Here is a 16423-nt window from a genome sequence, read left to right as displayed (position 1 = left end):
TAAAGATTTATATATGGGAAGTCCTGTTTTGGTCACCGAAAAGGTTTCGGGTTTTATCGGTAACGTACCGGGACCACCGGGAGGGTCCCGGGGGTCCACCAAGTGGGGCCACCGGCCCCGGAGGCTTGCATGGGCCTAGAGTGGAAAGGGACCAGCCCCAGAGTGGGCTGGTGCGCCTCCCACCCTTGCCCAAGGCGCAGCTAGGAGGGGAGAGGGGAAACCCTAGGCGCAGATGGGCCTATAGGCCCACCCTAGGGCGCGCCCCCTTTCTTCCCCTCTTGGCAGCCCCCTCCAAGTCCCATCTAGGGCTGGCCACCGCCCCCTAGGGGGGAAACCTAGGTGGGGGCGCAGCCCCCTCTCCCCCTATATATAGTGGAGGCATTGGAGCAGCCCAACACATGAGTTTCTTCCTCTCTTGGCGCAGCCCTACCTCTCTTACTCCTCCTCTCCCGTGGTGCTTGGCGAAGCCCTGCAGGATTTCCATGCTCCTCCATCACCACCATGCCGTTGTGCTACTTCTGGATGGAGTCTTACTCAACCTCTCCCTCTCACCTTGCTGGATCAAGGCATGGGAGACGTCACCGGGTTGTACGTGTGTTGAACGCGGAGGTGCCGTCCATTCGGCACTAGGATCTCCGGCGATTTGGATCACGACGAGTACGACTCCTTCAACCCCGTTCTCTTGAACGCTTCCGCTTAGCGATCTACAAGGGTATGTAGATGCACTCTCCTTCCCCTCGTTGCTGGTTTCTCCATTGATAGATCTTGGTGACACGTAGGAAAATTTTGAATTTCTGCTACGTTCCCCAACAGTGGCATCATGAGCTAGCTCTATTGCGTAGATTCTTTGCACGAGTAGAACACAAAGTAGTTGTGGGCGTTGATTTTGTTCAATATGCTTACCGTTACTAGTCCAATCTTGTTTCGACAGTATTGTGGGATGAAGCGGCCCGGACCGACCTTACACGTACTCTTACGTGAGACAGGTTCCACCGACTGACATGCACTTGGTGCATAAGGTGGCAAGCGGGTGCCAGTCTCTCCCACTTTAGTCGGAACGGATTCGATGAAAAGGGTCCTTATGAAGGGTAAATAGCAATTGACATATCACGTTGTGGTTTTGCGTAGGTAAGAAACGTTCTTGCTAGAAACCCATAGCAGCCACGTAAAACATGCAAACAACAATTAGAGGACGTCTAACTTGTTTTTGCAGGGTATGCTATGTGATGTGATATGGCCAAGAAGAATGTGATGAATATATGTGATGTATGAGATTGATCATGTTCTTGTAATAGGAATCACGACTTGCATGTCGATGAGTATGACAACCGGCAGGAGCCATAGGAGTTGTCTTTATTTATTGTATGACCTGCGTGTCATTGAACAACGCCATGTAATTACTTTACTTTATTGCTAACCGGTAGCCATAGTAGTAGAAGTAATAAGTTGGAAAGACAACTTCATGGAGACACGATGATGGAAATCATGATGATGGAGATCATGGTGTCATGCCGGTGACGATGATGATCATGGAGCCCCGAAGATGGAGATCAAAAGGAGCAAAATGATATTGGCCATATCATGTCACTTTTTGATTGCATGTGATGTTTATCATGTTTATGCATCTTATTTGCTTAGAACGACGGTAGTAAATAAGATGATCCCTCATTAAAATTTCAAGAAAGTGTTCCCCCTAACTATGCACCATTGCAAAAGTTCGTCGTTTCGAAGCACCACGTGATGATCGGGTGTGATAGATTCTAACGTTCACATACAACGGGCGTAAGCTAGATTTACACACGCGAAACACTTAGGTTGACTTGACGAGGCTAGCATGTACAGACATGGCCTCAGAACACAAGAGACCGAAAGGTCGAGCATGAGTCATATGGTAGATACGATCAACATGAAGATGTTCACCGATGATGACTAGTCCGTCTCACGTGATGATCGGACACGGCCTAGTTGACTCGGATCATGTAATCACTTAGATGACTAGAGGGATGTCTATCTGAGTGGGAGTTCATAAGATGAACTTAATTATCCTGAACATAGTCAAAAGACCCTTTGCAAATTATGTCATAAGCTCGCGCTTTAGTTCCACTGTTTAGATATGTTCCTAGAAGAAATATAGTTGAAAGTTGATAGTAGCGATTATGCGGACAGTAGAAAGCTTATGTCCTTAATGCACCGCTCAGTGTGCTGAACCCCAAACGTCGTTTGTGGATGTTTCGAACATCGGACATACACGTTTTGATAACTATGTGATAGTTCAGATAAACGGTTTAGAGTTGAGGCACCAAAGATGTTTTTGAAACGTCACGGAACATATGAGTTGTTTCGAGGGCTGAAATTGGGATTTCAGGCTCGTGCCCACGTCAAGAGGTATAAGACCTCCGACGATTTTCTTAGCCGGCAAACTAAGGGAGAAAAGCTCAATCGTTGAGCTTGTGCTCAGATTGTCTGAGTGCAACAATCACTTGAATCGAGTGGGAGTTGATCTTCCAGATGAGATAGTGATGTTTCTCAAAAAGTCATTGCCACCAAGCTACTAGAGCTTCGTGATGAACTATAACATATCAGGGATAGATATGATGATCCTTGAGGTATTCGTGATGTTTGACACCGCGAAAGTAGAAATCAAGAAGGAGCATCAATTTTTGATGGTTGGTGAAACCACTAGTTTCAAAAAGGGCAAGGGCAAGAAGGGATACTTCATGAAATGGCAAATCAGCTGCTGCTCTAGTGAAGAAACCCAAGGTTGAACCCAAACCCGAGACTAAGTGCTTCTGTGATAAGGGGAATAGTCACTAGAGCGGAATTACCCTAGATACTTGGTAGATGAGAAGGCTGGCAAGGTCGATAGAAGTATATTGGATATACATTATGTTAATGTGTACTTTACTAGTACTCCTAGTAGCACCAGGGTATTAGATACCGGTTCGGTTGCTAAGTGTTAGTAACTCGAAATAAAAGAGCTACGGAATAAACGGAGACTAGCTAAAGGTGAGCTGACGATATGTGTTGGAAGTGTTTCCAAGTTTGATTAGTATTGAACCTGAATAATTGTCATTTGGTGTTTGCGTTGAGCATAGACATGATTGGATTATGTCTATCGCGATATGGTTATTCATTTAAGGAGAATAATGGTTACTCTATTTATTTGAATAATACCTTCAATGGTCTTGCACCTAAAGGAATGGTTTATTGAATCTCGATCGTAGTGATACACATTTTCATGCCAAAATTATAAGATAGTAATGATAGTACCACTTACTTGTGGCACTGCCATGTAAGTCATATTGGTATAAAATGCATGAAGAAGTTCCATGTTGATGGATCTTTGGACTCACTCGTTTTTTGAAAAGTTTGAGACATGCGAACCACGTCTATTGGTGTATACGCATGAAGAAACTCCATGCAGATGGATCGTTTGGACTCACTTGATTTTGAATCACTTGACATATGCAAATCATACCACATGGGCAAGATGACTGAAAAGCCTTGGTTTCAGTAAGATGGAACAAGATAGCAACTTGTTGGAAGTAACACATTTTGATGTGTGCAGTCCAATGAGTGCTGAGGCATGCAGTGAACATCGTTATGTTCTTACTTCACAGATGATTCGAATAGATGTTGAGTATATTTACTTGATGAAACACGAGTCTGAATTATTGAATGGTTCAAGCAATTTCAGAGTGAAGTTGAAGATCATTGTGACAAGAGGATAAAATGTCTATGATATGATCATAGAGATGAATATCTGAGTTACGAGTTTTGGCACACAATTAAGACATTGTGGAAATTGTTTCACAATTAATACCGCCTGGAACACCATAGTGTGATGGTGTGTCCGAACATCATAGTTGCACCCTATTGGATATGGTGCGTACCATGATGTCTCTTATCGAATTACCACTATCATTCATGGGTTAGGCATTAGAGAGAACCACACTCACTTTAATAGGGCACCACGTAATTCCGTTGAGACGACACCGTTTGAACTATGGTTTGGAGAAACCTAAGCTGTCGTTCCTTAAAAGTTTGGGGCTGCGACACTTATGTGAAAAAGTTTCAGGTTGATAAGCTCGAACCCAAAGCGGATAAAATGCATCTTCATAGGACACCCAAAAACAGTTGGGTATACCTCCTAATTCAGATCCGAAAGCAATAGGGATTGTTTCTTGAATCGGGTCCTTTCTCGAGAAAAGTTTGTCTCGAAGAATTGAGTGGGAGGATGGTGGAGACTTGGTGAGGTTATTGAACCGTCACTTCAACTAGTGTGTAGCAGGGCATAGGAAGTTGTTCCTGTGGCACCTACACCAATTGAAGTAGAAGCTTATGATAGTGATCATGAAGTTTTGGATCAAGTTACTACCGTACCTCATAGGGTGACAAGGATGCGTACCACTTCAGAGTGGCACAGTAATCCTATCTTGAAGGTCATGTTGCTAGACAACAATGAACCTACGAGCTATGGAGAGGTGATGGTGGGCCCAAATTCCGACAAATGGTTAGAAGCCATGAAATCCGAGATAGGATCCATGTATCATAACAAAGCATGGACTTTGGTGGACTTGCCCGATGATCGGCAAGCCATTGAAATAAATGGATCTTTAAGAATAAGACGGACGTGGACGGTAATGTCACCATCTATGAAGCTCGACTTGTGGCGAAGAGTTTTTTCACAAGTTCAAGGAGTTGACTACGATGAGTTTTTCTCATCCGTAGGGATGCTTAAGTCCGTCGGAATCATGTTAGCATTAGCTGCATTTATGAAATCTGGCAGATGGATGTCAAGACGAGTTTCCTTACCAGTTTTCGTAAGGAAAGGTTGTATGTGATACAATCAGAAAAGTTTTATCGATCCTAAGGATGCTAAAAGGTATGCTGGCTCCAGCGATCCTTCTAAGGACTGGAGTAAGAATCTCGGAGTTGGAATGTGCGCTTTGATAAGATGATCAAAGATTTTGGGTTTATACAAAGTTCATGAGAAACTTGTATTTCCAAAGAAGTGAGTGGGAGCACTATGGAATTTCTGATGAGTATATGTTGTTGACATATTGTTGATCAGAAATGATGTAGAATTTTCTGGAAAGCATATAGGGTTATTTGAAAGGTGTTTTTGAATAGAAAACCTGGATCAAGCTACTTGAACATTGAGCATCAAAATCTATGAGGATAGATCAAAATGCTAATAATACTTTCAAATGAGCATATACCTTGACATGATCTTGAAGGTGTTCAAGATGGATCAGTTAAAGGAGTTCTTATCTGAGATGTAAGGTATGAAGTTAAGACTTAAAGCTCGACCACGGCAGAAAAGAGAGAAAGGACGAAGGTCGTCCCCTATGCTTTAGACGTAGGCTCTACAGTATGCTATGCTATGTACCGCACCTGATGTGTGCCTTGCCACATGTCTGGTAAGAGGGTACAAAGGTGATCAAGGAGTGGATCACCAGATAGCGGTCAAAATTGTCCTTGGAGTAATAAGGATTTATTTCTCAATTATGGAGGTGATAAAGAGTTCGGCGTAAAGGGTTACGATGATGCAAGCTTTAACACCTATCCGAATGACTCTGAGTAGCAAACCGGATACGTATAGTGGAGCAACCATTTGGAATAGCTTCAAGTGGAGCGTGGAAGCAACATTTACAATATGACATAGAGATTTGCGAAGTACATACGGATCTGAATATTGCAGACCCGTTGACTAAAACCTCTCTCAAGCAAAACATGATCAAACCCCAGAACTCATTGAGTCTAAATCACATGATGATGTGAACTAGTTTAATGACACTAGTAAACTCTTTAGATGTTGGTCACATGGCGATGTGACATGTGAGTGTTAATCACATGGCGATGTGAACTAGATTATTGACTCTAGTGCAAGTGGGAGACTGTTGGAAATATGCCCTAGAGGCAATAATAAATTAGTTATTATTATATTTCCTTGTTCATGATAATCGTTTATTATCCATGCTATAATTGTATTGATAGGAAACACAGATACATGTGTGGATACATAGACAACACCATGTCCCTAGTAAGCCTCTAGTTGACTAGCTCGTTGATCAATAGATGGTTACAGTTTCCTAACCATGGACATTAAGATGTCGTTGATAACGGGATCACATCATTAGGAGAATGATGTGATGGACAAGACCCAATCCTAAGCCTAGCACAAAGATCGTGTAGTTCGTATGCTAAAGCTTTTCTAATGTCAAGTATCATTTCCTTAGACCATGAGATTGTGCAACTCCCAGATACCGTAGGAATGCTTTGGGTGTACCAAACGTCACAACGTAACTGGGTGGCTATAAAGGTGCACTACAGGTATCTCCGAAAGTGTCTGTTGGGTTGGCACGAATCAAGACTGGGATTTGTCACTCCATGTGACGGAGAGGTATCTCTGGGCCCACTCGGTACGACATCATCATAATGTGCACAATGTGACCAAGGGGTTGATCACGGGATGATGTGTTACGGAACGAGTAAAGAGACTTGCCGGTAACGAGATTGAACTAGGTGTCGGCATACCGACGATCGAATCTCGGGCAAGTACAATACCGTTAGACAAAGGGAATTGTATACGGGATTGATTGAGTCCTTGACATCGTGGTTCATCCGATGAGATCATCGTGGAACATGTGGGAGCCAACATGGGTATCCAGATCCCGCTGTTGGTTATTGACCGGAGAACGTCTCGGTCATGTCTGCATGATTCCCGAACCCGTAGGGTCTACACACTTAAGGTTCGATGACGCTAAGGTTATAAAGGAAGTTTGTATGTGGTTACCGAATGTTGTTCAGAGTCCTGGATGAGATCCCGGACGTCACGAGGAGTTCCGGAATGGTTCGGAGGTAAAGATTTATATATGGGAAGTCCTGTTTTGGTCACCGGAAAGGTTTCGGGTTTTATCGGTAACGTACCGGGACCATCGGGAGGGTCCTGGGGGTCCACCAAGTGGGGCCACCGGCCCCGGAGGCTTGCATGGGCCTAGAGTGGAAAGGGACCAGCCCCAGAGTCGGCTGGTGCGCCTACCACCCTTGCCCAAGGCGCAGCTAGGAGGGGAGAGGGGAAACCCTAGGCGCAGATGGGCCTATAGGCCCACCCTAGGGCGCGCCCCCTCTCTCCCCCTCTTGGCAGCCCCCTCCAAGTCCCATCTAGGGCCTACCGCTGCCCCCTAGGGGGGGAAACCTAGGTGGGGGCGCAGCCCCCTCTCCCCTTATATATAGTGGAGGCATTGGAGCAGCCCAACACAGGAGTTTCTTCCTCTCTTGGCACAGCCCTACCTCTCTTACTCCTCCTCTCCCGCGGTGCTTGGCGAAGCCCTGCAGGATTGCTACGCTCCTCCATCACCACCACGCCATTGTGCTGCTGCTGGATGGAGTCTTCCTCAACCTCTCCCTCTCACCTTGCTGGATCAAGGCATGGGAGACGTCACCGGGCTGTACGTGTGTTGAACGCGGAGGTGCCGTCCGTTCGGCACTAGGTTCTTCGGCGATTTGGATCACGACGAGTACGACTCCTTCAACCCCGTTCTCTTGAACGCTTCCGCTTAGCGATCTACAAGGGTATGTAGATGCACTCTCCTTCCCCTTGTTGCTGGTTTCTCCATAGATAGATCTTGGTGACACGTAGGAAAATTTTGAATTTCTGCTACGTTCCCCAACAAAACTATACCCATCACTTGGCCGTTCGCGGTCTGGGGGCTTGACATGGTTGGACCCCTTAAAGGGGGAACCCACAAGCAAAAATACTTATTGGTCATGGTGGACAAATTCACCAAATGGATAGAGGCCAAGCCGGTTAAAACAGCAGAATCCGGACCTGTGATAGACTTCATATCCGGGGTAGTACACCGTTTTGGCGTCCCCCACAGCAACATCACTGATAACGGCACGAATTTCACGGCCGACGAGGTTAAACTCTGGTGTAAAAATATGCGCATCAAGCTCGACTACGCTTCAGTCTATCACCCCCAAACTAACGGTCAAGTCGAGCGAGCAAATGGTCTAATCATGAGCGGCATCAAACCCAGACTAGTGCGGTCCCTCAAGGAATCTAACACGCACTGGGTAGAGGAGCTCGACTCCGTACTCTGGGGGCTGCGGACCACGCCAAACCGAACTACCGGATTCACACCATTTTTTATGGTGTACGGCGCACATGCAGTTCTACCCTGCGATATAATTCATGACTCACCTCGCGTGCGCATGTACGAAGAAAGAGAAGCCGAGCTGGATCGGCAGGACAGTTTGGACGCCTTAGAGGAGGAGCGGGACATGGCAAAAGCTCATTCCGCATTTTATCAACAGCAGGCTCGAAGATATCAAAGCAGAGAAGTACGGGCCAAAGCTTACAATGTTGGCGAACTTGTTCTACGCCTGCCGGACAAGAAAAAGGACAAACTTAAGCCCAAGTGGGAAGGTCCCTTCATCATCGACCAAGTCCTGACCGGCGGAGCATACCGTCTATGTAACGCATCTGACAACCGACTCGAGCCGAACCCATGGAACGCAGCCCGTCTCCGAAGATTCTACGCCTAACGCCGGACTCAGAGTTCGTCTCACTCCTCCGTCCACCTTTTTACATTTTGACTGTCTCTTGTCCCCCTCCTTCTTCCCGCTTTCTTTCTTTTTCAATACCTTTGATAGGCTGATTTGCGCATTGTTCGCACACACTTGATATGCTCCTAGCACTCATTATACCTGGGGGCTTCTTTAACAGAAGCTTATTTATACGGGCTTCATGCCCAACACATGTGTCATACTTCCGCATGTACCTTTTATTCACCATTATATGCATCGATATGACTTAAGTTTTGGCCAAGTTGGGTTGCCTGGCTCCTGTGCTTACCCCTACGTTCCCAATTGTTTGGCTAGGAGGTAAAGGGAGCACCTCTGTGATTGTTACTGCCGGGTCCGCCGGATGTGTACCTCAGACTGGGTTAAGCTGAAAGCTAGCGTTCTTAAGAGAATATTAGGTCGGTGACTTGAAAGATGATTTATTACTTACTTATTTACTTGCCCCCGGATGCTTTTTCTGCTATTTTTGCAGTCCGGACATGCACTTTAGGGCATGCCTCCCAGGGAAAGGAACCCTTAACGGAACTATTCTCCCTGGATGATGTTTCTTACTAACCATGTAATATAACATAGCTAGTTGGGCACTTGTCTGATAAAGTAATTATGACCCCAATGCCTTGTCTCCACGCATGCCCCGGTTCTTCTATAACTGTAAGGGTATTCGGACACACTCCAGACTGTTGGGTCCCGAGGTTGAAGCGAAAAGGTCCACAAAGACAAACGATCTACAATCCGGCTAGAAGGCATTTTACATGTCATTTAAAATTACATCGTCAAACTGACTGATTGTACTCCTCTTCAATCCCATCTAACAGGCTGTCTAATTTACAGTCCTGTTGGGAATATTTTGCGGCCAGTTCTACTTGGCCGTACATCAAGCTCACAGGGATCTCCTTCCCATCAGGCCCCGCAGGTCCGACCTCGGCCATGTGGTTTGGGTCAGCCTTCGGGTACCGCGTCTTCACCATGGCCCAGGCCTCCCTGGCGCCTTGACGGCAGGCCGATATCTTCCACAGACGGAGGCGTCGCCATGCTCCCTCAAGCTTCTCAGCAAGCCCTCCAAGGCCCTCGGGTAGGGAGACGGAAGGCCATAAAGCCTGAACGACGCCACTCATCGCCTGCCGAACACGTTCGAGCAGTTGCACCAGCTCGGGAAGTTGGTCACCCATTGAACCAGGCATTTCCTCCGCAGGGCGACCTGTGAGCACACCTAAAGACACATTTCTGTCAATCGACTTCCTCAGTGAATTCTTCTTTTCAAAGGAATTTGCTCAAGCACTTACTATAAATGCCGCGACGAAGCCACTGATTCTCCTTCACGGAGCCAGATAGCTGGGCCCGAACACCTTTCAGCTCTTCTCCTAGCTGGGTGTGGGCATCTTGGAGCTTGTTTCTCTCCTGCTGCACCTTCATAAGCACCCTCTCGCCGGCCTTTAGCTGACGCAGTAGCTGTTGCTTGTCCGGATCTAGTCCCGCGCCCTCTGCAATATTATTATCAGATTTACGCACACGCCGCACTTTGTTAACTACTTATCTTTTCGAAGTATGTATTACCAGTGGGGGTCTCTGTGGCTCCCCCTGTGGTGGCTAGTGCGGCCTCAAGTTGGGCCTTGCACTCTTGGAGCTCCTGGGATAGGTGGGTATTCTTCTCCGTAAGATCCTGCATAATAAATGATCCTTAAATCAGTTATTTTAACTATTTTAAGTCTCGGGGGCTACTAGCATATATAACTATTAAAATTACTTACCCGTATGTCCTTCACATACTGCTCCGTGGCTCTGGTTAAACCATCTTGAGCAGCACGGAGGTGCGCGTTTCCCGCATCAAAGGCATTCAACGCCTCCGGGGAGAAACACGTGTCACGAAGAACTGTCCGGTGACACCTGTGATTCATGGTGCTCTCCACCTCAGACCGGGTGGCGGACAGCCTGTCGGCATCCTCCGTCGGAGGAGCATCCGGCTCTTGCCTTGTGTTCGCCTCCACTTCCGGACCACGTGATGGAGCATGTCTGGCGGAGGCTTGATTGGAAACCTCTCCGGACACTGTCCGGCGAGCGCTCTTTCTCTTGGAAAAAGTTATGAGCATTAATATACCTCCTAGGGATCTTAAAAACAACGGTGCGCCGTACCATTGGGGCGATGTTTCGATTCGCGTCGCACTCCTCTTCCGCCTGCTGGGCCAAACTGACCCTTGCTGGTCAGCCACCGCAGGTTCGGCTTCCCGCCTTAAAGGCACCTCCTATGATGCACCATCAGTATAGGATGGTCAGAGTTGAGCACGGATCAAATGATGGTGTCAAGACCTCGGTCGTAGTCACCTGGGAGGCCGGAAACAAACCGGGGTAGTCAGCCATAATGGCAACTAGGGCATTGTCCATGCTAAGTTGGTGGAACACCCCGTCAATCAGCTCCACCTTTATGTCCGGATCCTCTTCGGAGGTCGGATCAAGGGATTGTTACGGATCCTTGGGCTGTGGAGTTAGGCTTTGTATGCCCTCCACGTCCCGGCGCAGCTCCTACGTCGAAATCACAAAGTAAGATACTTGACTTTGGAACTATGGATCGAGTAGATAAACGTCCGCTTACCCAGCTCCGAGGGTTATTCATGGAGAATCCGTTCAATGGATTCGTGCGGAGAAAGTCCTCCTCCTCCCCCTTGTACAAGCCGGACAGGATCTTTGCCAGATCGACTGCCGAGCCCGGCCCTCTGCGGCCATGACGGGTGGCGTCGTCTTCCCCGTTGAAATCCCACATAGGGTGGCCCCTATATTGGAGTGGCTGCACCCCTCGCATAATGCACGTGGCCATGATTCCAATCATGGTCAATCCGGAGTGGGACAGTAACCTGATCCGGCCCATCAGATAATGGACGCTCCCATCATCCTCCCGTTGAGGGCTCCGCGGGCGCCAACTCAGGCGTTTCTTCAAGGGAGCATTGCTGAACTCCGGGAGGCTGATCCGAACTGGATCCGGCAGAGGGGCGTCCTCCATGTAAAACCATTCCGAAGGCTAGTCTTTGGACGCCTTCTTCGGGGTGCCGGATAGATATCCGGTCCCGGCGATGCGCCATAATCCGGCTCCGCCCACTTGATATATCGACCCCTCATAAGAACGGGGTACAAGGCAAAACAATCTCTTCCACAGCGCAAAATGGGGCTCGATGCCCAGGAACAGCTCGCAAAGAGCTACAAAGCCCGCGATGTGCAAAATGGAGGCAGGTGTGAGGTGGTGAAGCTAGAGTCCGTAGAACTCCAGGAGCCCCCGGAGAAACAGATGTATGGGAAATCCGAGTCCCCTTATTAGATAAGGGACGAAGCATACCCGCTCTCCTTTGGAAGGGTTGGGGACGCTCTCCACCTGCTTTCCACCCTTGAAGGTGGCTAGTCCGGCTCGAATCGGAACCATAAAAGCTGGGGGAAGATATCCCTCGGTTTGGAGCGCCACTAGCTCGCTGTGTGGAACTGAGCATCTCCCCCAATCTCTTGGCTTAGGGCTGGGAGCGCGAGAGGAGGAGCCACGTCGACTATCCATGATAGAATGGATTTTTGTCAGAGGCGCTTCGATGAGAACTTGCGGATGGAGGATGGTGTGATCTGGATCTAGATCCTCGCCTCTCTTATAGGCGGCTCGTTCGCACAGCTAGGGGGTAAAATGTAAAAATACCCTAGCTTTTCGCATTCATACGACACGTGGAAGAAGGCCATTATTGGGCGTAGAAGCCAAGGAGCGCAACATTTATAAGGAAGTCGGACACTATTCGACAGGAACATGAAGTTTGAAGGAGAACCCGCCTTGCAACGGCGAAGACAATATACGTGCCGGACTCGTCATCGCTGAAGCCCGGTTCGGGGGCTACTGAGGGAGTCCCGGACTAGGGGGTGTCCGGATAGCCGAACGATCATGGTCGGCCGGACTCCAAGACTATGAAGATACAAGATTGAAGACTTCGTCCCGTGTCCGGATGGGACTTTCCTTGGCGTGGAAGGCAAGCTTGGCGATACGGATATGTAGATCTCCTACCATAGTAACCGACTTTGTGTAACCCTAGCCCTCTCCGGTGTCTATATAAACCGGATGGCTTTAGTCCATAGGACGAACAACAATCATACCATAGGCTAGCTTCTAGAGTTTAGCCTCCTTGATCTCGTGGTAGATCCACTCTTGTAACACACATCATCAATATTAATCAAGCAAAAACATGGGCATCAAGCTCGACTACGCTTCAGTCTATCACCCTCAAACTAACGGTCAAGTCGAACGAGCAAATGGTCTAATCATGAGCGGCATTAAACCCAGATTAGTGCGGTCCCTCACGGAATCTAACACACACTGGGTAGAGGAGCTCGACTCCGTACTCTGGGGGCTGCGGACCACGCCAAACCGCACTACCGGATTCACACCATTTTTTATGGTATACGGCGCAGAGGTAGTTTTGCCTTGCGATATCATTCATGACTCACCTCGCGTGCACATGTACGAAGAAAGAGAAGCCGAGTTGGATAAGCAAGACAATTTGGACGCCTTAGAGGAGGAGCGCGATGTGGCAAAATCCCGTTCCGCATTCTATCAGCAGCAGGCTCGAAGATATCAAAACAGAGAAGTACGGGCCAAAACTTACAATGTTGGCGAGCTAGTTCTACGCCTGCCAGACAAGAAAAAGGACAAACTTAAGCCCAAATGGGAAGGTCCCTTCATCATCGACCAAGTCCTTACCGGCGGTGCATACCGTCTACGCAACGCATCTAACAACCGACTCAAGCCGAACCCATGGAACGCATCCCCTCTCCGAAGATTCTACGCCTAGCGCCGGACTCAGAGTTTGTCTCCTTCCTCCGTCCACCTTTCATATTTTTTCGCTGTCTTTTGTTTCCCTCCTTTTTCCTCCCTCTTTCAGTAAAAGCTTTTGAGGGCTGATCCGCGCATTGTTCGCACACACTTGATGTGCTACTCGCACTCGTTATACCTGGGGGCTTCTCCAACAGAAGCTTATTTATACGGGCTTCATGCCCAACACATGTGTCACACTTCCGCATGTACCTTTTACTCACCATTATATGCATCGATATGACTTAACTTTTGGCCAAGCTGGGTTGCCTGGCTCCTGTGCTTATCCCTACGTTCCCGATTGTTCGGCTAGGAGGTAAAGGGAGCACCTCTGCGATTGTTACTGCCGGGTCAGCCGGATGTGTACCTCAGACTGGGTGAAGCCGAAGGCTAGCGTTCTTAAGGGAATATTCGGTCGGTGACTTGAAAGATGATTTATTACTTATTTATTTATTTGTCCCCAGATGATTTTTCTGCTCTTTTCGCAGTCCGGACATGCACTTTAGGGCATGCCTCGTAGGGAAAGGAACCCCTAATGGAACTATTCTCCCTGGAAGATGTTTCTTACTAACCATGTAATATAACATAGCTAGTTGGGCACTTGTCTGATAAAGCACTTATGACCCCTATGCCTGGTCTCCATGCATGCCCCGGTTTTTGTATAACCGTGAGGGTATTCGGACACACTCCGGACTGTTGGGTCCCGAGGTTGAAGCGAAAAGGTCCGCAAAGACAAACGATCTACAATCTGGCTAGAAGGCATTTTACATGTCATTTTAAATTACATCGTCAAAATGACTGATTGTACTCCTCTTCAATCCCATCTAACAGGCTGTCTAGTTTACAGTCCCGTTGGGAATATTTCGCAGCCAACTCTACTTGGCCGTACATCAGGCTCACAGGGATCTCCTTCCCATCGGGCCCCACAGGTCCGACCTCGGCCATGTGGTTTGGATCAGCCTTCGTGTACCGCGTCTTCACCATGGCCCAGGCCTCCCTGGTGCCTTGACGGCAGGCCGATATCTTCCACAGACGGAAGCGCTGCCGTACTCCCTGAAGCTTCTCAGCAAGCCCTCCAAGACCCTCGGGTAGGGAGATGGAAGGCCATAAGGCCTGAACGACACTGCTCATCGCCTGCCGGACATGTTCGTGCAGTTGCAGCAGCTCGGGAAGAAGGTCACCCATGGAACCAGGCATTTCCTCCGCCGGATGACCCGTGAGCACACCTACAGACACATTTCTGTCAATCGACTTCCTCGCCGAACTCTTCTTTTCAAAAGAGTTTGCTCAAGCACTTACTGTAAATGCCGCGTTGAAGCCGCCGATTCTCCTTTACGGAGTTAGACAGCTGGACCTGAACATCTTTTAGTTCTTCACCCAGCTGGGTGTTGGCATCTTGGAGTTTGTTCCTCTCCTGCTGCACCCTCATAAGCACCTTCTCACCGGCCTTCAGCTGGCGCAACAGATGTTGCTTGTCCGGATCTAGTCTGGCACCCTCTGCAAATTATTGTCAGACTAAACGCACACGCCGCACTTCATAAACTACTTATCTTTTTGAAATATGTATTACCAGAGGGGGTCTCTGTGGCTCCCCCGGCGGCGGCTAGTGCGGCCTCAAGTTGGGCCTTGCATTCTTGAAGCTCCTGGGACAGGTGGGTATTCTTCTCCGTAAGATCCTGCATAACAAATGATCCTTAAATCAGTTAGTTTAACTATTTTAAGTCTCGGGGGCTACTGGCATATATAACTATTAAAATTCCTCACCCGTATGTCTTTCACATACTTCTCCGTGGCTCTGGTTAAATCATCTTGAGCAGCACGGAGGTGCGCGTCTCCCGCATTAAAGGCATTCAATGCCTCTGGGGAGAAACACGCGTCACGAAGAACTGTCCGACGGCGCCTGTGATTCATGGCGCTCTCCACCTCAGACCTGGTGGCGGACAACCTGTCGGCATCCTCCGTTGGAGGAGCATCCGGCTCGCGCCTTGCGCTCGCCTCCCCCTCCGAACCAGGTGTTGGAGCCTGGCTGGCGGAGGCTTGGTTGGCAACCTCTCTGGGCACAGTCCGGCGAGCGCTCTTTCTCCTGGAAGAATCATGAGCATTAATATACCTCCCAGGAGTCTTTCCCTTAAAGACAAAGGTGCGCCATACCTTTGCGGCGACGTTTCGATTCGCGCCGCACTCCTCTTCCGCCTGCTAGGCCGCACTGACCCTGGTTGGTCAGTCGCCGCGGGCTCGGCTTCCCGCCGTAAAGGCACCTCCTGCGAAGCACCGTTGGTACATGGTGGTCAGAAATAAGCATTAAAAAAGTAATGGTGTCAGGACTTCGGTCGTACTCACCTGGGAAGCCGGAGATAAACCGGGGTAGTCAGCCGTAATGGCGACTAGACCATTGTCTATGCTGACTTGGTGGAACACCCCGTCAATCAGTTCCACCATTATGTCCGGATCCTCTCCGGAGTCCGGATCAAGGGATCTTCCCGGATCCTCGGGTTGTGGAGTCGGGCTTTGTATGCCCTCCACAGCCCGGCGCAGTTCCTGCGTCGAAATCATAAAGTAAGACACTTAACTTTGAAAGCACGGATCGGATATATAAACGTCCGCTTACCCAGCTCCGAGGGTTATTCATGGAGAATCCATTCAATGGACTCGTGCGGAGGAAGTCCTCCTTCTCCCCCTTGTACAAGCCGGACAGGATCTTCACCAGATCGGCGGCCGATCCCGGCCCCTTGCAGCCATGACGGGTGGCGTCATTCTCCCCGTTGAAATCCCACATGGGGTGGCCCCTATATTGGAGCGGCTGCACCCCTCGCATAATGCATGTGGCGATGACTCCAATCATGGTCAATCCGGAATGGGCCAATAACCTTATCCGGCCCATCAGATATTGGACGCTCCTATCATCTTCCCGTTGAGGGCTCCGCGGGCGCCAACTCAGGCGTTTCTTCAGAGGAGCGTTGCTAAACTCCGGGAGGCCAATCCGAACTGGATCCGGCAGCAGGGCGT

This window comes from Triticum dicoccoides, chromosome 7B (assembly GCF_002162155.2).
Source record: "Triticum dicoccoides isolate Atlit2015 ecotype Zavitan chromosome 7B, WEW_v2.0, whole genome shotgun sequence".
In the NCBI taxonomy this organism is placed as follows: domain Eukaryota; kingdom Viridiplantae; phylum Streptophyta; class Magnoliopsida; order Poales; family Poaceae; genus Triticum; species Triticum dicoccoides.
Note: the sequence above shows the minus strand (reverse complement) of the source record.